Source organism: Rhinopithecus bieti, unplaced genomic scaffold (assembly GCF_001698545.2).
Source record: "Rhinopithecus bieti isolate Rb0 unplaced genomic scaffold, ASM169854v2 scaffold_33432, whole genome shotgun sequence".
NCBI lineage: Eukaryota > Metazoa > Chordata > Mammalia > Primates > Cercopithecidae > Rhinopithecus > Rhinopithecus bieti.
This window is the reverse complement of record NW_016814481.1, coordinates 268,873-291,896: the sequence shown is the minus strand read 5'-3', so window position 1 is coordinate 291,896 and position 23,024 is coordinate 268,873. Positions and strand designations below refer to the sequence as shown.

At 49.1% G+C, this 23,024-nt stretch overlaps 1 long non-coding RNA gene across 3 annotated transcripts in view; it reads right to left on the bottom strand.

Annotated features, from left to right (window-relative positions):
* Window positions 1-464: 464 nt before the first annotated feature.
* LOC108514792 (uncharacterized) overlaps window positions 465-23,024 on the bottom strand; it is a 23,884-nt gene continuing 1,324 nt past the window's right edge. The window contains exons 3-5 of one of the 3 annotated variants that reach the window (XR_001881337.1): window positions 8,867-9,161; window positions 4,656-4,859; window positions 465-1,253 (exon numbers count right to left, since the gene is read on the bottom strand). This is a non-coding gene — a long non-coding RNA (uncharacterized LOC108514792). The remainder of the gene's footprint in view (window positions 1,254-4,655; window positions 4,860-8,866; window positions 9,162-23,024) is intronic. The other 2 variants (XR_001881336.1, XR_001881338.1) reach the window with 2 other exon arrangements.

Genomic DNA, 23,024 nt, shown 5'->3' with positions numbered 1-23,024 from the left:
GAACCCGCGACCTTGATCCGGACGGGGGCACAAAGGGGGGGCCCACCTTAAAAAAAAAAAAAAAAAAAAAAAAAAAAAAAGAAAAAAAAAAAGAGAGTCTGTGTCACTAGGCTGGAGTGCAGTGGCGTGATCTCAGCTCACTGCAGCCTCCGCCTTCTGGGTTCAAGTGAGCCTCCTGCCTCAGCCTCCGGAGTAGCTGGGACTACAGGCGTGGGCCACTGTGCCCAGTTAATTTTTTAATTTTTAGTAGTGATCGGGTTTCATCATGTTGGCCAGGGTGGTCTTGAACTCCTGACCTCGTGATCTGCCTGCCACGGCCTCCCAAAGTGCTGGGATTACAGACGTGAGTCACTATGCCTGGCTTTTTTTTTCTTTTTTTGAGGCAGGGTCTGGCTCTGTAGCCCAGGCCGGGATGCAGTGGCATGATTATGGCTCACTGCAGTCTCCACCTGCTGGGCTCAAGCAATCCTCCCACCTCAGCCTCTCGAGTAGCTAGGATTTATCCCTCAATGATTCTGTAAGGTCAGCTCATTTTATTTCCGCCTTCTGACATATGGAGAAATTTTGGCATAGAGAGGCTAAATCCTATACTCAGGACGAGGCAGCTGGGACACTCGGGCCCTTACTGAGCACCTATTGTGTGAGGACACAGCCATAAATAAGACAGACGAACATCTCTGCCCTCCTGGAGAGAATGTTCTAGTGGGGGAGATGGACAAGACACAAATAAATGAGTAAGTGAGGGAGTTATAAGGGCTATAAGGTTATATAAAGTGCTCAGCAATGCAACAGAGAACGAGACAGCGGTCAGGGAGGACCTCTGTGAGAAAAGCACTTAAGGAAGTGAGAGTATGGTCAAATGGGGGAAGAGATTCCAGGCAGAGGGGACAATCAGGAAGCCAGAGGTGCTGGAGCTGGGGAAGCCAGGGGATCTGACCCTTCATCCGTGCACTCTGCCTTATCCTGGGCCCCTGCCATAAACACACCATACTCTACGCTGGACGTGGAGTTACAGGTCCCTGAGGAGAGCCACAGTTACCATCCAAAAGTGAAGACAGCCTCGAAACTCAGGCGACGAGCAGAAGACAAAAAGACCTTGGAGGCCTCCCATCCTTCCATAGCAGTGACCCCAACCCCAGGAGGGGATGACGTGGGTCTTTTTGCTACTGTGGACCCGGAGCGGGGAGCCTGCTCCTTACCTTCTCAGGGTTGAAGTCCGGAGGATAGTACTTGTTGACCCCTTTCCTTTCACCCTGCAAAGCAGAACAGAGACATGACTCAGAGAGAGGCTGATATGGTTTGGCTGTATCCTTACCCAAATCTCATTTAAAACAATTTTTAAAAATTTCTTATTTTACTATCAATTTTTAGAGACGGAGTCTTGCTCTGTCAACCAGGCTGGAGTGCCGTGGTGCGATCTCGGCTCACTGTAACCTCCACCTCCCGGGTTCAGGCGGTTCTCCTGCCTCAGCCTCCCGAGTAGCTGGGATTACAGGCATGCACTACCATGCCCAGCTAATTTGTGTATTTTTAGTAGAGATGGGGTTTCACCATGTTGGCCAGGCTGGTCTCAAACTGCTGACATCGAGTGATGCGCCCACCTCGGCCTCCCGAAGTGCTGGGATTATAGGCCAAATCTCATCTTGAATTGTAGTTCCCATAATCCCCACGTCATGGAAGGGACCTGGTGGGAGGTAACCGAATCGAATCATGGGGGCAGTTATCCCCATGCTGTTCTCATGATAGTGAATGAGTTCTCGAGAGACCTCATGGTTTTACAAGGAGCTTTTCCCCCTTGCTCATTCTTCTCCTTGCTGGCGCCATGTGAAGAAGGACGTGTTTGCTTCCCCGTCCACCATGATTGTAAGTTTCCTGAGGCCTCCCCAGCCATGCTGAACTGTGAGTCAATTAAACCTCTTTCCTTTATAAATTACCCAGTCTTGGGTATGTCATTTTTTTTTTTCCAGACGGAGTTTCACTCTTGTTGCCCAGGCTGGAGTGCAATGGTGCGATCTCGGCTCACTGCAACCTCCACCTCCCGGATTCAAGCAGTTTTCCTGCCTCAGCCTCCCGAGTAGCTAGGATTACAGGCATGTGCCACCACACCTGGCTAATTTTTTTGTATTTTTAGTAGAGATGGGGTTTCACCATATTGGCCAGGCTGGCCTTGAACTCCTGACCGTGTGATCCACCCACCTCGACCTCCCAAAGTGCTGGTATTACAGGCGTGAGCCACCGCGCCTGGCCCTTGGGTATGTCTTTATTAGCAGCATGAGAATGGACTAATACACAGGTTCCCTCCAGGAAACCTACTTGTGCAGCCTCAGGGGGCAGGACCTGGATAAGGGAGACTCGGGGACATTGTAGAGGACAGCAGGCTCAGTGTCTGATTGGGGAAAGGCTACTCGGGCAAAAAACCCATTGTCATTGCTTTGGAAAATTCCATGAGGTTCAGATGCTCCTGCAGTGGCTTTCACACTCTTCTGGGGACTGTGATTGACAGTAAGAAATATTTAACATTGTCACTGGCCAGACACACATGTAGTACAGTTGAACACAGGTCTCAAGAAAGAACACTGAGCCTGGCTGAAGAGGAGTCACTCTTTTCTTTTTTTTTTTTGGAGACAGAGTTCACTCTGCCACCCAGGCTGGAGTGCAGTGGCGCGATATCAGCTCACTGCAAGCTCCGCCTCCCAGGTTCACGCCATCCTCCTGCCTCAGCCTCCCAAGTGGCTGGTTGGGACTACAGGCGCCTGCAACCACGCCCGGCTAATTTTTTGTATTTTTAGTAGAGACGGGGTTTCACCGTGTTAGCCAGGATGGTCTCGATCTCCTGACCTTGTTATCCACCCGCCTCGGCCTCCCAAAGTGCTGGTATTACAAGCGTGAGCCACCACGCCCAGCCCCCCTTTTTTTTTTTTTTTTTTTGAGACAGAGTCTTGCCCTGTCACGCAGGCTTGCGTGCAGTGGTGCAACCTTGGCTCACTGCAACCTCTGTCTCCTGAGTTCAAGCAATCCTCATGCCTTAGCCTCCTGTGTAGCTGGGACTACAGGAATGTGCTACCACATCCAACTAATTTTTGTATTTTTTTTTTTTTTTTTTGAGACAGAGTTTCACTTTTGTTGCCCAGACTGGAGTGTGGTGGCATGGTCTCAGCTCACTGCAACCTCCATCTCCTGGGTTCAAGCGATTCTCCTACCTCAGCCTCCCGAGTAGCTAGGACTATGGCCTCCCGCCACCACATCCGGCTAATTTTTGTATTTTTAGTAGAGATGGGGTTTCACCATGTTGGCCAGGTGCTTTCAAACGCCTGACCTCAGGTGATCTGCCCAGCTTGGCTTCCCAAAGTGCTGGGATAACAGGCGTGAGCCACCGCGCCCAGCCCAATTTTGTATATTTTTTTTTTTTTTTTTTGAGAGCAGAGTCCTCGCTCTGTCCGCCCAGGCTGGAGTGCAGTGGCCAGATCTCAGCTCCTGCAAGCTCCGCTCCCCGGTTTGACGGCCATTCTCCTGCCTCAGCCTCCCGAGTAGCTGGGACTGACAGGCGCCAGCCACCTCATCCGGCTAGTTTTTGTATTTTTTAGTAGAGACGGGGTTTCACTGTGTTCCGCAGGATGGTCTTGATCTCCTGACCTCGTGATCCGCCCGTCTCGGCCTCCCAAAGTGCGTGGGATTAGCAGGCTTGAAGCACCGTGCCCCCGGCCCAATTTTTTTTTTTTTTTTAAGACGGAGTCTCGATCTGTCGCCCAGGCTGGAGTGCAGTGGCCAGATCTCAGCTCACTGCAAGCTCCGCCCTCCCGGGTTTACAAACCATTCTCTGCCTCAGCTCCCGAGTAACTGGGACTACAGGTGCCCGCCACCTCGCCCTGTGAGTTTTTTTGTATTTTTTTAGTAGAGACGGGGTTGCACTGTGTTAGCCAGGATGCTCTCGATCTCCTGACCTCGTGATCCACCCGTCTCGGCCTCCCAAAGTGCTGGGATTATAGGCTTGAGCCACCGCGCCCGGCCTAATTTTTGTATTTTTAGTAGAGACAGGGTTTCGTCATGTTGGCCAGGCTGTTCTCAAACTCCTGATCTCAAATGATTTGCCTGCCTTGACATCCCAAACTGCTGGGATTACAAGTGTGGTCACTGCACCCAGCCTCGCAATGGTTAATTTTATGTTATATGAATTTCACCTTCTTAAAAAAAATGAAAGAAAGAAAGAGAAAGGAAGGGAAAAGGGAGGGAGAGGGGGAAGGGGGAAGGGGAAATTAGGTCGAGTGTAGCGGATCACTTGAGGTCAGGAGTTTGAGACCAGCGTGGGCAACATGCTGAAACCCCGTCTCTACTAAAAATACAAAAATCAGTGGGACGTGCTCGCTTGAACCCAGAAGGCGGAGGTTGCAGTGAGCTGAGAGCATGCCACTGCACTCCAGCCTGGGCGACAAAGTGAGACTGTCTCAAAAACAAAAGAAAACCAAACAAAAAAACATTTAAAAAGCGCCCCTGGGTGATGTTAGCGCACAGCCACATTTCAGACCCACTGCACCAAAAGATGATGATCCAGAGATTGAAATCATCATCTTAGAGCTCTGGGAGGGGAGGAGGGGCTGCTTTCGGGGTCCTACAAAGACTGGGAGAGAAACCCAGGGCACATAAGGCTGTCTACTCACCATCTTGGAAACTGCCTACTGGTCCTCACCCTCAGGGCAGACAATCAGAAACTGGCCTTGTGAACACACTGTCCTGTCCTGACCTCTTGCGGTGCCTGGCAGAGGGTCCACAGGCTTCCCTGAGAAGATGTTGTGGGCCGTGTGGTGGTGCCGGCTCAGACAAGACTCCCGCCAGGCATAGGAGGCATCCAAAAAGCGGCGTGTCTGTTTAGAAAGAGAGAGTCCTGTCCACTCTATAGCCAATATACACATCACATCTGACACTTTCATCCCTCTGTGGCCCCACCGGGTCCAGCACCCATCATCACTCACGTGGGCCAGCACAGTCTTCTCCTCTCTCGTAACTCTGCCCTTGACACTTGCTCACCCCAAGCTGCCTGAGGGATCTTTTTTTTTTTTTTGAGATGGAGTCTCGCTCTGTCACCAGGCTGGAGTGCAGTGGCGCGATCTCTGCTCACTGCAACCTCTGCCTCCTGGGTTCAAGTGATTCTCCTGCCTCAGCCTCCCGAGTAGCTGGGACTGCAAGCGTGTACCACCACACCCAGCTAATTTTGTATTTTTAGTAGAGGCGGGGCTTCACCATGTTGGCCAGGATGGTCTCGGATCTCTTGACCTCATGATCCACCCACCTCAGCCACCCAAAGTGCTGGGATTACAGGCATAAGCCACCATGCCTGGCTGGGATCTTTTTTTTTTTTTTGAGGAGTCTTGCTCTGTTGCCCAGGCTGGAGTCCAGTGGCGCAATCTCGGCTCACTGCAAGCTCTGCCTCCGGGGTTCACGCCATTCTCCTGCCTCAATCTCCCGAGTAGCTGGGATGACAGGCGCCCACCACCAAGCCCGGCTAATTTTTTTGCATTTTTAGTAGAGACGGGGTTTCACCGTGTTAGCCAGGATGGTCTCGATCTGTTGACCTCGGTCTCGATCTCTTGACCTGGTGATCCACCCACCTCAGCCTCCCAAAGTGCTGGCATTACAGGCGTGAGCCACTGTGCCTGGCTGGGATCTTTTAAAATATGAACAAACATGTTACTCTCCTGCTTAAACCCCTCCCATGATTCATACTGTTTTTAGAATCAAGTCAAACCCCTTCCCAAGGACTGTGGGGCCCCTGCTTGCCTCTCCAAGCCCAACTCTTATCCCTCTATCTCTCGCTCACTCTGTTACAGCCACACTGGCTTCCTGGCTGTCTTCAAAGGCCAAGTGCAGCTGGCCTTCACCTGTTGTTCCTCAGGTTTGCGAGCTCTTTGTTACAGGTTTTTTTTTTTTTTTTTTTTTTTTTTTTGTGAGACGGAGTCTCACTGTATCACCCAGGCTGGAGTGGGGTGGCATGATCTTGGCTCACTACCTCTGCCTCCCGGGTTTAAGTGATTCTCATGCCTCAGCCTCCTGAGTAGCGGGGATTACAGGTACCCGCCACCAAGCCTAGCTAATTTTTTTGTATTTTTAGTAGAGACAGGGTTTCACTGTGTTGGTCAGGCCAGTCTGGAACTCCTGGCCTGAGGTGATCCACCCACCTAGGGCCTCCCAAAGGCTGGGATCACAGGCGCAAGCCATTGCACCCAGCCCCTTGTCACAAGTCTTGACCTACATATCATATCCATCAAAGACCTCATCCGGTCAGGTGCGGTGCCTCACACCTGTAATCCCAGAGGTTTGGGAGGTTGAGGCAGGTGGATCCCCTGAGGTCAGGAGTTCAAGACCAGCCTGGCCAACACGGTGAAACCGCATCTCTACTAAAAATACAAAATTTAGCCAGGCATGGTAGCAGATGCCTGTAATCCTAGCTACTTGGGAAGCTGAGGCAGAAGAATGGCTTGAACCGGGAGGCAGAGGTTGCAGTGAGCCAAGATGGCGCCCCTGCACCCCAGCTACAAAGTGAGACTCTGTCTCAAAACAAAACAAAAAACAAACAAACAAAAAAAAACGACCTCATCCGACCACCCAATCCACAGTCACTTATTTCCTGGAATTCTGATCACATCACCTTGTGTCTCCCTGGGGAGGTCACACTGTGCCATATCCCCAACACCTAGGACAGTGCCAGGCCCAGATAAATGTCAACTGGGTACACGACTGAGATAACTGAATGAGGTTCCATAAAGGTCACAGTCAGTGCAGGTGACACAAGTGGGAAATACAGGGGCTTCTCGAACTAGAGGTGGTGAGACCCCCTCCCATGTTTGGAAGGGAAGCTTTTAGGTCATATAGAAGGAAGTTCTTCACGCCTGTAATCCCAGCACTTTGGGAGGCCAAGACAGGCGGATCATGAGGTCAGGAGATCGAGACCATACTGGCAAACACGGTGAAACCCCATCTCTACTAAAAAATACAAAATATTGGCTGAGTGTGGTGGCAGGTGCCTGTAGTCTCAGCTACTCGGGAGGCTGAAGCAGGAGAATGGCGTGAACCTGGGAGGCGGAGCTTGCAGTGAGCAGAGATTGCACCACCGCACTCCAGCCTGGGGGACAGAGCAAGACTCTGTCTCAACAACAACAACAAAAAAAAAAAAAAAAAAGGAAGTTCTAGTTTACACTAAAGAGAGACTCTGTGAAGCAGTGAAGCGTATTCTAGAACAGAGATTGGCAAAGTTTCTCTGTCGAGGGCCAGAGAGTAAATAGTTCTGGCTTTTTAGGCCAGATTATCTTTGCCCCAACAACTCAATTCTGCCTTCATAGCTAGAAATCAGCGCCAAACAATATATAAATGAACGGGCGTAGCTGCATGCCAATATAAATTTTATTGATGGACACAGAAATTTGAATTTCACATAATCGTCATCTATCACAGAGCATTATTATTCTGATTTTTCCCCAACCACTAAAAACTTTAAAACCATTCTTGGGGGCCGGATGCAGTGGCTCACACCTGTAATCCCAGCACTTTGGGAGGCTGAGGCAGGTGGATCACTTGAGGTCAGGAGTTCGAGACCAGCCTGGCCAACATAGTGAAACCCTATCTCTACTAAAAATACAAAAATTGGCCGGGCCTGGTGGTGTACGCCTGTAATCTGTAATCCCAGCTACTGGAGAGGCTAAGGCAGGAGAATAGCTTGAACCTGGGAGGCGGAGGTTGCAGTGAACCAAGATCGTGCCACTGCACTCCAGCCAAGGTGACAAGAGTGAGATTCTGTCTCAAAAAAAAAAAAAAAAAAAAAAAAAGCAGCTGATGGAAGAGCTTCTGATGGAGTGGGGGTGGTGTCGTGAGGTGGTGAGGCCGTGGTGCTGCAAAGTCCCGGATATAAACTGTTCTACCCTCACCTTAGTCTTGGATGCTCCAACTATAAAGTGTGCCCCTTAGATTGGATTATTCCAAGGTCCGTTCCAACCTAAAAATACTTTTGCCAACAAAATAGCTAAGTGCCCCTTGAGGTGTTAGGGGTCACAGTTCCCTGGGCTTGAATCCCAGCTCCACTCCTCATCAGCTGGGTGACCTTGGTCAGTGTCTGCGCTTCCCTGGGGTTGTATTTCGTCACCGGTAAAGGGCGAATGATGACGAAAAGACTGACTTTCTGGGGATGCTGTGAATCAACTAACATACGAGAAGAGCCTGCAAAGAGCAAATACTCCGTTTACAGGAGTTTGAGGGTGTGTGTGTGTGTCTCAAGATGGTTTTGTTGACCCAGTAAATGGCAGACGGGGCTATCGGGTGGGCGTGTAGACATCTCCGGTCCTTGCTGCAAAAGCAATTACCGACCCTGTTTGTCCTGGGCGTAAAGCTTGGGCTGGGAGCTCCACCCTGCTGCTTCCTACCTGCTTGATTTGAGGCAAATTGTTTTCTCTCTCTAAGCCTCATTTTCCTTACGTGTAAAATGGTTGGTTAAAGCATTTAGGGCAGCGCCTGACTCCGAGTTAAACGTTGGCAGTTTAGTCATTTCTCCTGCTCACGGTTTTACAAGAATCATTTTTATAAAATCTGGTGAGGTAGGGACTTATTGGTCCCATTTTCCCGATGCAAAAACCCAGGGCCCTTCAGGCATAATATGGATCCGGGCTAGGAAGGGGCCGGGTCCCAGGCACTTGGGTCAGGGGTCTCAGCTGGGGCCTCAGGGACTTTGGTCCTGGCTGGGACTTGGGCCGGCTCCAGGCATCCAGATCGGGTCCTCAGCCCCGCATCCCCCGACGCAGATGGGCGCGTCGGGCGGCTCCGAGGCCAGGGTGAGACGGCTGCCGGACCCCCGGCCCTCTCCGCTTCTCCGCCCGCGAGGACTTACCTGCCCTCCTCCCGACGTCACGCCACCACCGTGCCCGGAATGGCGCGCTTAGAGCGCAGTGAAGCTGGGCGCCCTCTCCGCACCACCCGGACGCTGGCGTGAGGCGGGGCGAGGCAACAGCGCCGCGCTGATTGGCTGAATGCCGATTCGCCGCGCGCTCTGCGACGCCGAAGTGGGCCAATCCGGGCATGCCCCGCCCAACCGCGATGCTACATCCTCTGTCCAGAGGCCCAATCCGAGGCCCGGCTCCTGGCACCGCCCTCCCAGGAGTGCTGTCCTGGTCGCTGCAGCCAGTCTGCGAGGGTGAGCAAACTGCAGTATGCGGGTCGAAGCACACTATGCCCGTGTTTTTGAACGGCTAGTGAGCTAAGAATTACTTTTCCAGTTTATTTTTTATTTTTGAGACCGGGTCTCTCTTTGTTGCCCAGGCTGGAGTGCAGTGGCGCAATCATAGCTCACTGCAGCCTCGAACTCCTGGGTTCAAGCGATCCTCCCACCTCAGTCTCCCAAGTAGCTGGGACTACAGGCGCAAGCCACCGCGCCCCGCTGATTTTGTTTTGTTTTGTTTTTTTGAGACGGAGTCTCGCTCTGTCGCCCAGGCTGGAGTGCAGTGGCCGGATCTCAGCTCACTGCAAGCTCCGCCTCCTGGGTTTACGCCATTCTCCTGCCTCAGCCTCCCGAGTAGCTGGGATTACAGGCGCCCAGGGATTACCTCGCCCGGCTAGTTTTTTGTATTTGTTTTTTAGTAGAGACGGGGTTTCACCGTGTTCGCCAGGATGGTCTTGATCTCCTGACCTAGTGATCCACCTGTCTCGGCCTCCCAAAGTGCTGGGATTACAGGTTTAAGCCACCGCGCCCGGCCGATTTTTAAAATTATTTGCGGCCAAGCATGGTGGCTCACGCCTCTAATCCCAGCACTTTGAGAGGCCGAGGCAGGCGGATCACTTGAGGTCAGGAGTTCAAGACCAGCCTGGCCAAAACGGTGAAACCCTGTCTCTACTAAAAAAAGACGAAAATTACCGGCTGTGATGGCGGACGCCTGTAATCCCAGCTACTCAGGAGGCTGAGGCAAGAGAATCGCTTGAACCTGGGAGGCAGAGGTTGCAAGGAGCCGAGATCGCACCACTGCACTCCGGCCTGGGCAACAAGAGCGAGACTCCGTCTCAAAAAAAAAAAAAATTATTTGCACAGGCAAGGTCTTACTGTGTTGCCCTGGCTAGTCTTGAACTCATGGGCTCAAGCAATCCTCCTGCCTCCCAAAGTGCTGGGATTACAGGCGTGAACCACAGCTCTGTTTTTGCATTTTAAATAGGTGGAGAAAAAACTATTTTATGACTCATGAAAATACAAATTCAAATTTCAGCATCCATAAATAAAGTTTCATTGGAACACAGTGATAATGCGCTTTGATCTGCTGATTGCTTCAAAATAAGGGCACTTGGGGGAACAGCAAATGCAGGGGAGAGGTTTTCTCTGAATTTCTCTTCGCTGCCTAAAGACAGAAAGAGGAATGCTTTCCAACAGTCTTATTAACTAGGGAAGAGTGAAACTATTCCCGATCATGTATTCTTCTGAGGGCTGCTCTGAGACTTTTATTACCTGCAAGACTTTTTATTTGCCTAACAAGACAGACTTTCTTCATACAATTTCTCCTCTCACCCTCCCATAACTTGTGTTACCGTCACCCTCCCAGAAGCCCCAAACCCCTATTCTTTTCTTTGATACTCTTTTTTTTTTTTTTTTTGAGAGGAAGTCTCGCTGTTTTGTCCAGGCTGGAATGCAGTGGCGTGATCTCAGCTCACTGCACTCCCCACCTCCCAGGTTCAAGTGATTCTCCTGCCTCAGCCTCCTGAGTAGCTGGGATTACAGGCACCTACCACCATGCCCGGCTATTTTTTGTATTTTTAGTAGAGACAGGGTTTCACCATGTTGGCCAGACTGGTCTGGAAGTCCCAGCCTCAGGTGATCTGCCTGCCTCGGCTTCCCAAAGTGCTGGGATTACAGACGTGAGCCACTGGGCCCAGCCTCTCTGATCCTTTTTGGAGTCTCGTATTTTGTGGGACTCCCCTGCATAGGTACATAATTAAATATGGCTTTTGCCCTGTCTGTTTACATGTCAATTTAATTCGTAGCCCAGCCAAAGAACCTATAAAGGTGAAGGGAAGCCATTTTTCACCTACCTACAATAGCCCGGCCCATTCATTTATATATTGTCTATGGCTGCAACAGGGCTGAATTCAATGGTTGCCACAGAGTAAGAGCCCAAAGAGTCTAAAATATTTACCATCTGGCCTTTTACAGAAGAAGTGGGTGGACACTTCTCTTAGAGCCTTCAGATTAGCCTGGCCCTGCCTTCTGCACAGGTGAATGGCTTTTGAATTTATTTTTTTTTTGAGACGGAGTCTCACTGTCACTCAGGCTGCAGTGCAGTGGCGTGGTCTTGGCTCACTACACCCTCCGTCTCCCAGGTTCAAGTGATAATCCTGCTTCAGCCTCCCAAGTAGCTGGGACTACAGGTGCCCACCACCACGCCTAGCTAATTTTTGTATTTTTGGTAGAGACGGAGTTTCACCATGTTGGCCAGGCTAGTCTCGAACTCCTGACCTCAGGTGATCTGCCCGCCTCGGCCTCCCAAAGTGCTGGGATTACAGGCGTGAGCCACTGCGCCCAGACTGAATTTACTTTTATGCCTTGTAGGGCCTAACAGAATATATTTGTTCATTCAACAGCTAAGCTGTTCCCTGGACACCTGCTGTATGTCAAGTCCTGGGGATTCAGAGAGGAAAGAGCACACCCTTTTCTCGGTGATGAAGCAGACACTTCAATTGGCAATTTATCAAAGACAGGGTGAGAAGTGATGACAATATTACTACTATTCCTCCTGATGTATATCTATATTTTGAGACGGAGTTTTGCTCTTGTTGCTCAGGCTGGAGTGCAAAGGCGCGATCTCGGCTCACCACAACCTCCACTTTCCTTCCGGGTTCAAGCAATTCTGCCTCAGCCCTGGGATTACAGGCATGCGCCACCACACCCAGCTAGTATTTTTAGCAGAGACAGGGTTTCTCCATGTTGGCCATGCTGGTCTTGAACTCCCGACCTCAGGTGATCCGCCCACCTCGGCCTTCCAAAGTGCTGGGATTACAGGCGTGAGCCTCCGCGCCCGGCCTCCCTATGCTATATTATTCGGTGCTAGGTTCCATCTCTGTTCTAAAGCCAGGCTCTACTAACAAGTGAATTCTTATGTAATCATGGTGCTGCATACTGAGTGCTCACTACCCACTAGGCACCACTGAGCAATGCTCGGTACTCACATGCATAATGTCATAGAATGCCCCCTAGAAGGTAGACACTTTTCATCATTTCTGTTTTACAGATGATGAGACAGGCCTAGAGAGGTTAAGTCGCACAGTTAGTGAGGGGTGGAGGAGCTGACCTGCAACTGCTCATGCTAAACCTTGTTCCCTTATCCTCTGAGCTATACTGTTTTGGGTTGTGTGCATTCGACTTAAAGACCATGCCAGAGAAATCTTTAACAAGGGTAGGGTGTTTGGGAGTGGGCTGGAGTGAGGGTCAGTGAGACCCTGAGACCGAGCAGGGATCCCCTTTCTTACAGGACCCCAAGCATGGAAATAAAGGAAATTTCTAAGTTCCTTCAAGGGAAATTCCAGGCCCCCAGCTAGCCCTGAGAAGTACATCAGTAATTTGTTAAACAAAAAAGTCATAATGACCTAAAACAAAAGCTAAGGAAGTTAGAGTCCCAGAGATGTTTGGTTTCCCTATAGAAATTAAAGATAACATCTTAACATATGTCCCTGCATTGTCTTTCAGAGTCTTGGAAACCCCAGATAAGGGGGAAGTGAGGACTAAACTTTAGCTATGCCCCTTTTGTTTCAAGTTTCCTCCTGAGGGCCTTGGAGAAAGTTACTTCCCCTAACCAGTTGACATTTTTCTACTGACTCAAAATTTTTAAATAAAGCTTCTCTTCCTTAATCCACTGCAAATCAGAAGATGCTTAAATCTTTTTTTCTTTTCTTTTGAGACTAAGTCTCACTCTGTTGCCCAAGCTGGAGTGCTGTGGCACCATCTCAGCTCACTGCAACCTTCACCTCTTGGGTTCAAGTGATTCTCCTGCTTCAGCCTCCTGAGTAGCTGGGATTACAGGCGCCTGCCATCATGCCCAGCTAATTTTTGTATTTTTAGTAGAGACGAGGTTTCACTATGTTAGCTGGGCTGGTGTTGAGCTTCTGACCTCGTGATCCACCCGCCTCCGCCTCCCAAAGTGTTGGGATTACAGGCGTGAGCCACCACGCCCGGACTTTCTATATTTTTCTTTGTTTCTTTTTTCTGAGACTGAGTCTTGCTGTCACCCAGGCTGGAATGCAGTGGCGTGATCTCAGCTCACTGCAACCTCAACCTCCCAGGTTCAAATGATTCTCCTGGCTCAGCCTCCTGAGTAGCGAGGATCACAGGCATGCGCCACCACACCTGGCTAATTTTTGTATTTTTAGTAGAGACAGGGTTTTGTCATGTTGGTCAGGCTGGTCTCGAACTCCTGACCTCAGATGATCCTCCCACCTCGGCCTCCCAAAGTGTTGAGATTACAGGCGTGAGCACCGCGCCCTGCCTAGAAGATGTTCAAATCTGTCTACGAACCTGTAAGCCCCCACTTGAAGATATCCTGCCTTTTTAAGTGGAAGCCAATGTGTAATCTCCATGCATTGATTTATGATTTTGCTTGTAGCTTCTGGTTTCCTGAAATTTACACCTGCCTTTAACAACTCCCACCTGCAAGCCATTGGTGATTTCAGGTCTTAAGCATGAGCTGCCCCGATTCTCCTTGCATGACACCCTGCAATAAACACCTTCCTTTCTATCACTGCAAAGACCTTAGTGTAGGTATCTGGTTTTACTGTGCTGGGTGAGCAGACCTCAGTTGGGTTCTGTAAGAACTCCTGTAAGGAGGGACCTCTGACCTGGATGAGGCGGAATGAGTCAGGTGGGGGGTGTGCAGGAGAGAGGCGTGCTCGCGGATCCCCAGGAATGGTATTTCACCCCAAGAATCTCACTCAGTCCATCTGGATTTTGATTGAGCCCTTGTCTTGTACCTGAACCAAGAGGTAGTGACTGAAAAGGCACAGAATGTCATCTTCGGAGCAGTACTTCGCAGGGAGAGTGAGAAGCCTTGGCGTGTAGAGTCTCACTGTTACTACTTAATGCACGGGGCAAGTGATGGAGCCTGAACATCAGCCTGGGATACAAAGAGGCTGTTCTATAAAGATGCCAAATGCAGGCCAGTTCTGGTGGGGCCAAAGGAATTGATACAGGAAGGGGAAGGCATAGGGCAAAGGAAAACTTCCCTTTCACCTTCTGAAGTTTCACTGAAATGAAATGACAATAGACAAATTAACAAGAGAAAGGGCATAGAAATCGATGAACATGCATAATCGTAGGAGCCATATAAAATGTGAGACTTGTAATTCCAGCTACTTGGGAAGCTGAGGCAGAAGAATCGCTTGAACCTGGGAGCTGGAGGTTGCAGTGAGCCGAGAGATTGCACCACTGCACCCCAGCCCTGGTGACAGAGTGAGACTCCAAAAATTGAGACTCAAAGAAGGGCCAGATGGTTGTGGCTTAAATACTCTTTTCCTAGAAGAGAGAGAAATGGAGAATGTAGGCAGTTTTGAGGGGAAATGAATGATTTTCAGGGGAATTGTAGGACCCCAATGAACAGACAATGGCCTGGGACAAAGTTCCTCTGAATTCTGAGGGAAGCGACAGAAAGGTGAGGGGCAGAACTTTATTGTGAATAAAGGCTGTCTTATTATACAGATAAAGTCTCCCATGTAATCTCCAAGCTGCCCACAGAAGAGTAGATGAAGTCTGTTGACAATATTTAGTCTTTTCTCTTTGCCAATGGTTAATATTTCCTGGATACTTGATGAGATTCTTAGGGAGGGGTCATCTTAAGCCAACTGCATTTCTTTTGGAAGAAGTTTTCATCAGTCATATAAGGGAACTATAAAAAGAGAGCCCCTCCCTGTGCTTGGGAGATGGGGAGAAACGAGAAAGTTAGGAAGTCCTTGGTTCGGAGGCAGCTTATAAGGCCTTCCAATTTCCTTTATTTTATTTTTCTATTTTTGGTTTTTGCTTTCTTTGTTTTCTTGAGACAGGGTCTCCACTGTCACCCAGGCTGAAGTGCAGTAGTGCAATCACAACTCACTGCAACCTTGAACTCCTGGGTTCAAGCCATCCTCACACCTCAGCTTCCTGAGTAGCTGGGACCACAGGCATGTGCCACCATGCCTAGCTAATTTTTTTTTTTTAATTTGTAGAAATGAGTTCTTCCTATGTTGCCCAGGCTACTCTTGAGCTCCTGTGCTCAAGTCATCCTCCCACCACTCCAGCCTGGGCACCATAGCAAGACCCCTCCTCTTAAAAAAAAATTTCTGGCCAGGCATGGTGGCTCACGTCTGTAGTCCCAGCACTTTGGGAAGCCAAGGCGGGTGGATCACGAGGTCAGAGGTTCAAGACCAGCCTGACCAACATGGTGAAACCCTGTCTCTACTAAAAATACAAAAATTAGCCAGGCGTGGTGGTGTGTGCCTGAAATCCCAGCTATTCGGGAGGCTGAGGCAGGAGAATCACTTTAACCCAGGAGGCAGATGTTGCAGTGAGCTGAGATTGCGCCATTGCACTCCAGCCTGGGTAACAAGAGCAAAACTCCATCAAAAAAAAAAAAAAAAAAAAAAAAAAACTCTGTAGAAGCCAAAAGCCTCCAGCCAGCACAAAGAAAGAAACAGACATCTGGAAAGACTAATTAAAGCCTACCTCCTTTTGACAATATGTTAGTTATCTCTGGTTGCGTAACAAATTACCCCAAAGTATAAAGGCCTAAAACATTCATTATCTCACTGTTTCTTTGAGTCAGGAGTCTGGGTGTGGCTTAGCTAAATCCTCTGCACAGGGCTGCAATTGACGTGGTGGATGTTCTCATATAAAGAAGAGCGTAGGGCTGGGCAGANAAAAAAAAAAAAAAAAAAAAAAAAAAAAAACTCTGTAGAAGCCAAAAGCCTCCAGCCAGCACAAAGAAAGAAACAGACATCTGGAAAGACTAATTAAAGCCTACCTCCTTTTGACAATATGTTAGTTATCTCTGGTTGCGTAACAAATTACCCCAAAGTATAAAGGCCTAAAACATTCATTATCTCACTGTTTCTTTGAGTCAGGAGTCTGGGTGTGGCTTAGCTAAATCCTCTGCACAGGGCTGCAATTGACGTGGTGGATGTTCTCATATAAAGAAGAGCGTAGGGCTGGGCAGACATCCCAGATGGCTTTGGTCACAGCCACAAATCAAATATAAAAATGTCTAAGGTCAGGTGTGGTGGCTCACGCTTGTAATCTCAGCACTTTGGGAGCCCGAGGCAGGCAGATCGCAAGGTCAGGAGTTGAAGACCAGCCTGACCAATATGGTGAAACCCTATATCTACTAAAAATACAAAAATTAGCCAGGCGTGGTGGCACGTGTGGTGGCATGTACCTGTAGTTCCAGCTACTCAGGAGGCTGAGGTAGGAGGATTGCTTGAACCTAGGTGTTTGAGGCTGCAGTGAGCTATGATCGCACCACAGTACTTCAGTATGGGTGACAGGGAGACCCTGTGTCTTAAAAAAGTTAAAGACAACGGAGAGCTATATGTATTTGAGCACAACTGATTTATATAAATAACTATAAATCCATTTATTTGTTTATTTATTTATTTGGAGATGGAGTCTTGCTCTGTCACCCAGGCTGGAGTGCAGTGGTGCAATCTCAGCTCACTGCAACCTCTGCCTCCCTGGTTCAAACAATTATCCTGTCTCTGCCTCCCAAGTAGCTGGGATTACAGGTGCCCACCACCATGCACAGCTAATTTTTTTTTCTTTTTTTTGAGATGGAGCTCGTTCTGTTGCCCAGGCTGGAGTGCAGTGGCTCGATCTCAGCTCACTGCAAGCTCTGCCTCCCGGGTTTACACCATTCTCCTGCCTCAGCCTCCCGAGTAGCTGAGACTATAGGCGCCCACCACCACGCCTGGCTAATTTTTGTATTTTTAGTAGAGATGGGGTTTCATCGTGTTAGCCAGGATGATCTCGGTCTCCTGACCTCATGATCCGCTTGCCTCGGCCTCCCAAAGTGCTGGGATTACAGGTGTAAGCCACTGCGCCCGGCTTTTTTGTATTTTTAATAGAGATGGGGTTTCACCACGTTGGCCAGGCTGGTTTCGAACTCCTAATCTCAAGTGATCTGCCCACCTTGGCCTCCCAAAGTGCTAGGATTACAGGTGTGAGTCACCGTACCCAGCCTTATTTTGTTTTTATCTGGTAAAGGAACTTAACACAAGAAACTTCTGTTAGGTAAGCAGTCAGTCAAAAGAGTTTTAAACACATGTGAAGAAATGGGTACCAAGAACTCAGAAGAAAATGAATCCGTAACAGTGATGATCTATGATAGCAATGATGTTATGGCTGTGATGATGTCATAATGATGGATGATGCCATTCCACATGACTTTTCATCCCCTTTTCCACTTCTGCTCATCCATGGAAATTTCCTGGGGGCCCAAGGCCACGATGAAGAGGAAACTTCCCAGAACAGACATGACATGGAAAAGTCATGCTTCACTAATTAGTGGAAAGTTAGGTGTTGAGGGACAGTCCAAAAGACACCCTGAGCCTTTTCAGTTGAGGAGGAACGTTTGAATCATAAGAATCAGTGTGGCCAGCTTGGTCTAGAACCCAATGGCTACTGGGATACTCAAACCAAGGGGCAGATGCCCTGTTTCGAAACAGGGAAGGCCAGAAGAGTGATCATTCTGATAGATTCGTCCATACAAAGAGCTAGCAGCACTTTGTTGGCATTCCTGAAGCTTATTTACCTTTGGAAAACTGTCTCATTTATATTATTTCCCAAGGGCATGGAATATGCTCTAGAACTGTCCAATAGGAGAATCACCAGCTACATATGGCTACTTAAGTTTATTTATTTATTTTTTGACATGGAGTCTTGCTCTGTCGCTCAGGCTGGAGTGCAGTGGTACGATCTCGACTCATTGCAACCTCCATCTCCCGGGTTCCAGCGATTCCCCTGCCGTAGTCTCCTGAGTAGCTGGGATTACAGGCACTTGCCGCCATGCCTGGCTAAGTTTTGTATTTTTAGTAGAGACGAGGTTTCCCCACGTTGGCCAGGCTGGTCTTGAACTCCTGACCCCAGGTGATCTGCCTGCCTCAGCCTCTCAAAGTGCTGGGATTACAGGTGTAAGCCACCGTGTCCCGCCAGCATCCACCTGCTTTTTTTTTTTTGAGACGGAGTCTCTTTCTGTCGCCCAGGCTGGAGTGCAGTGGCATGATCTTGACTCACTGCAACCTCCACCTCCCAAGTTCAAGTGATTCTCCTGTCTTGGCCTCCTGAGTAGCTGGGATTACAGGTGCACGCCACCACGCCCAGCTAATTTTTGTATTTTTAAGTAGAGACAGGATTTCGCTATATTGGTCAGGCTGGTCTTGAACTCCTGACCTCGTGATACGCCCGCCTCGGCCTCCCAAAGTGCTGGGATTACAGATTTGAGCCACCATGCCCGGCCCCACCTGCTTTTCTATGTACTCTGCAATTGCTGGATTGGGACAAAGGGCCAGAAGTTTCTATGAACTACCCAGAAAGAGCAGGAACTTGAATAATTGGCATCCTGCTTCTAGAAAATGGTCTGACTAGTATCATCCACACTAAAGACACTAGAACAAAAGCTGAAGAGAACAAAGAAGTGGCCAGGCATGGTGGATCATGCTTGTAATCCCAGCATTTTTGGGAGGCTGCAGTGGGAGGATCCCTTGAGCCCAGGGGTTCAAGACCAGCCTGTGAAACCTAGCGAGATGCTCTCTCTTCAAAAAAAGTTTAAAAACTAGGCCGGGTGTTGTCATGTGCTTGTAGTCACAGATACTGTGGAGATTGAGGCAGGAGGATCACTTGAGCCCTGGAGTTCGAGGCTGCAGTGAGCTATGACTGTACCACTGCACTCTAGCATGGGTGACAGAGCGAGACCCTCTCTCTCTCTTTTTTTTTTTTTAGAAACAGTCTTGCTCTGTCGTTCAGGCTGGAGCACAGTGGCGTGATCTCAGCTCACTGCAACCTCCGCCTCCTAGGTTCAAGCAATTCTCCCACCTTAGCCTCCCGAGTAGCTAGGATTACAGGTGGCCATCACCTGGCTAATTTTTGTATTTTTAGTAGGGACGGGATTTCACCTTGTTGGCCAGGCTGGTCTCGAACTCCTGACCTCGGGTGATCCACTCGCCTCGGCCTCCCAAAGTGCTGGGATTACAGGCGTGAGCCACTGCGTCTGGCGGAGACCCTGTCTCTTAAAAAAATGGAAAAAAAAGAGCAAAGACTGCCTATTTTGTTTATCACTGCATCCCCAACATTTAGAGCTATGTAGTAGCACTTAGTAAATACACTGAATGAATTGATAAATGAATGAGGGAGTACTTAGAAGATCTGGGTAAGTACGAAATAAAATAAGGCTGGGTGTGGTGGCTCATGCCTGTAATCCCAGTACTTTGGGAGGTGGATCACTTGAGGTCCGGAGTTCAAGACCAGCCTGGCCAACATGGTGAAACCCCGTCTCTACTAAAAAATACAAAAATTAGCCGGGCTCGGTGGCAGGTGCCTGTAATCCCAGCTACTTGGGAGGTTGAGGCAGGAGAATCACTTGAACCCAGGAGACAGAGGCTGCAGTGAGCTGAGACTGCGCCACTGCACACCAGCCTGAGCGACAGAGTGAAACTCTGTCTCAAAAAAAAAAAAAAAAAAAAAAAAGCAGGTGGAGGCTCTAGAGAATTAACAAAAGGGAGGAGCTATGGCTTTTTGTATGCATATTAGCCAGGTCAGAAGAACTAATGATAATGGTATATCCTAGAATTTACTTGGATATTCCTATATTCCCGACTTGGGATATTCCTAAAATACGCACCACAACATGGAGTAAGAGGCTAGTTTTAAATTTTATTTTTCCTCAGGCAAACCCCAGGGTGTCTTGTGCTTAAACACCATAATTTCCCACGAAGGAGCCCCTGCCACTGCTGTGTTAACCACCACCATAATTTACTCGTTAGCATCAGGAATAATAATGAGTTTGTCTGAGTGGTAACAACAGCTTGGAAGAGCTGACTCCAAAAGATGTGTTTACGGGACTGGGCTGGGGGCTGGAGAAAAAGGAAAAAAAGACAGGACACTGGGGCAGCTGGGTGGCTTAAACTTCTGGTGGGGGACAGGGAGGGAGCATCCTGTCGGAATCTGGGTGTTTATAAGTCCTTAGAAATCACCTCGGCCGGGTGTGGTGGCTCACGCCTGTGATCCCAGCACTTTGGGAGGCCAAGGCGGGCGGATCACAGGGTCAGGAGATCAAGACCATCCTGGCTAACATGGTGAAACCCCGTGTCTACTAAAAATACAAAAATTAGCTGCGCGTGGTGGCGGGCGCCTGTAGTCCCAGCTGCTGGGGAGGCTGAGGCAGGAGAATGGTGTGAACCTGGGAGGCGGAGCTTGCAGTGAACCGAGATTGCATCACTGTACTCTAGCCTGGGCGACAGGGCGAGACTACATCTCAAAAAAAAAAAAAGAAAAAAAAAAAAAGAAATCACCTCAACATCCTCATTTGACACAAGGGAAAACAAGTCCAGGGAAAAGTTAAGTGATAATGTCACAGAGCTTATAATGGCAGAACTGGGAACAGACTCAAGTCTCCTGATTTTTTGAGACAGAGTCTCGTTCTGTCTTTCAGGCTGGAGTGCAGTGGCACGATCTCGGCTCACTGCAACCTCTACCTTCGAGGTTCAGGCGATTCTCCTACCTCAGCTGGGAGTAGTTGGGACTACAGGTGCCCACCACCATGCCCGGCTAATGTTTTGTATTTTTAGTAGAGATGGGGTTTCACCATGTTGGCCAGGCTGGTCTTGAGCTCCTGACCTCAGGTGATCCGCCCGTCTAGGCCTCCCAAAATGCTGGGATTACAGGCATGAGCCACTGTGCCCCGCTGAGGTCTCCTGAATCTTGGCCAGGGCTAGTTCCACTCAGTTGAACTGTTGATTACAATCATCCATTGTGTTTCATATAATCCAACTGGGTCAACCAGTTTCCAGAAAATCTGGCTGTTTTAAGAATCTTGGCCGGGTGCAGAGGCTTATGCCTGTCATCCCAGCACTTTGGGAGGCTGAGGTGGGAGGATCACTTGAGCCCCAGGGAGTTTGAGACCAGCCTGGGCAACAAAGCGAGGCCTCACTTCCACGAAACAGAAACAAAACTAAAACCAAAAACCAATTAGCTGTGCATGGTGGAGCACACCTGTAATCCCAGCTACTTGGGAGGCTGAGGTGAGAGGACCCTTTGAGCCCAGGAAGTTGAGGCTGCAGTGAGGTCTTAAAACAAACAAACAAAAGGGTTGGGCATGTGGCTCACACTTGTAATCCCAGCACTTTGGGAGGCCAAAGCAGGCGGATCACTTGAGGCCAGGAGTTCAAGACCAGCCTGGGCAAACATGGTGAAACTCCGTCTCTACTAAAAATACAAAAATAGCCGGACGTGGTGGTGCATCCCTGTAATCCCAGCTTCTTAGGAGGGTGAGATGGGAGAATCACTTGAACCTAGTGGCAGAGGTTGCAGTGAGTGAAGATCGTACCATTGCACTCCAGCCTGGGCGACAAAACGAGACTCCATCTCAAAAAAAAAAAAAAAAAAAAAAAGAATCTCTACAGTGAGAGAATTAATATAGTATATGCTTTCTGGTAGAGGACAATGGTTAAAGAATTCAAGACCAGGAGTGCTGGCTCATGCCTGTAATCTCAACAATTTAGGAGACAGAAGTGAGAGGATCTCTTGAGGCCAAGAGTTTGAGACTAGCCTGGGCAACATAGTGAGACCCTGTCTCTACAAAGGATACAAAAATTAGCCAAGCAGGGTGGTACATGCCTATAGTCCCAGCTACTAGGGAGGCTGAAGTGGGAGGATCCCTTGAGCTCAGGACCTGGAGGCTACAGTGAGTCATGATTGCGCCACTGTACTCCAGCTTGGGGGACAGAGTGAGATCCTGCCTCTCAAAATAAAATGAAACAAAAATAATAAAATAAAGAATTCAAATCTATTTAGTGAAAACTAACATATTTCTCCCTTTTAATTCTTGGCTCGTGGCCAGTGTTTCTCAACAGGCACCCTCTTCACCCCTCCAGGGGCAAAGTCTAGAGACATTTTTGGTTGTGACAAATTGGGTTGGGAGGGAGTGTTCATGGCATCTAATATTTGTTTTTGTTTTTTGAGAAGGAGTTTCGCTCTTGTTGCCCAGGTTGGAGTGCAATGGCACAATCTTGGCTCACTAGGACCTCCGCCTCCTGGGTTCAAGTGATTCTCCTGCCTCAGCCTCCTGAGTAGCCCGGATTAGAGGTATGTGCCACCACGCCTGGCTACTTTTGCATTTTTAGTAGAGATGGGGTTTCTCCACGTTGGTCAGGCTGGTCTTGAACTCCTGACCTCAGGTGATCTGCCCACCTTGGCCTCCGAAAGTGCTGGGATTGCAGGTCAGCCACCGTGCCTGGCCATGGCATCTAATGAGTAGAGGTTGGATATGCTGCTCAACTTCTCACAGAGCACAGGGCAGCCTTTGCACTACAAAGACTGATCCAGCCCCAAATGTCAGCAATGCCAAGGTTAACAAACTCAGAAATCAAAATAGGAGCTCAGTTTGAACAGGAAGTTGGTGGGCTATTTGACTAAGATGGAGATGCCAGTTGGGTTTAAGAATTTTCCAGCAAAGGTACTGTTTCAAAAAGTATGCATTTTTTAGGCCGGGTGCAGTTGCTCATGCCTGTAATCCCAGCACTTTGGGAAGAAGAGGCGGGTGGATCACTTGAGGTCAGGAGTTTGAGACCAGCCTGGCCAACACGGTGAAACCGGTCTCTACTGAAAATACAAAAATTAGCTAAGTGTGGTGGCACATGCCTGTAGTCCCACCTACTGGGAGGCTAAGGCAGGAGAGCTGCTTGAACCCGGAAGGCAAAGGTTGCAGTGAGCCGAGATCGTGCCACTGTACTCCAGCCTGGGCGACAGAGCGAGACTCTTGAACAAAAAAAAAAAAAGTATGCAT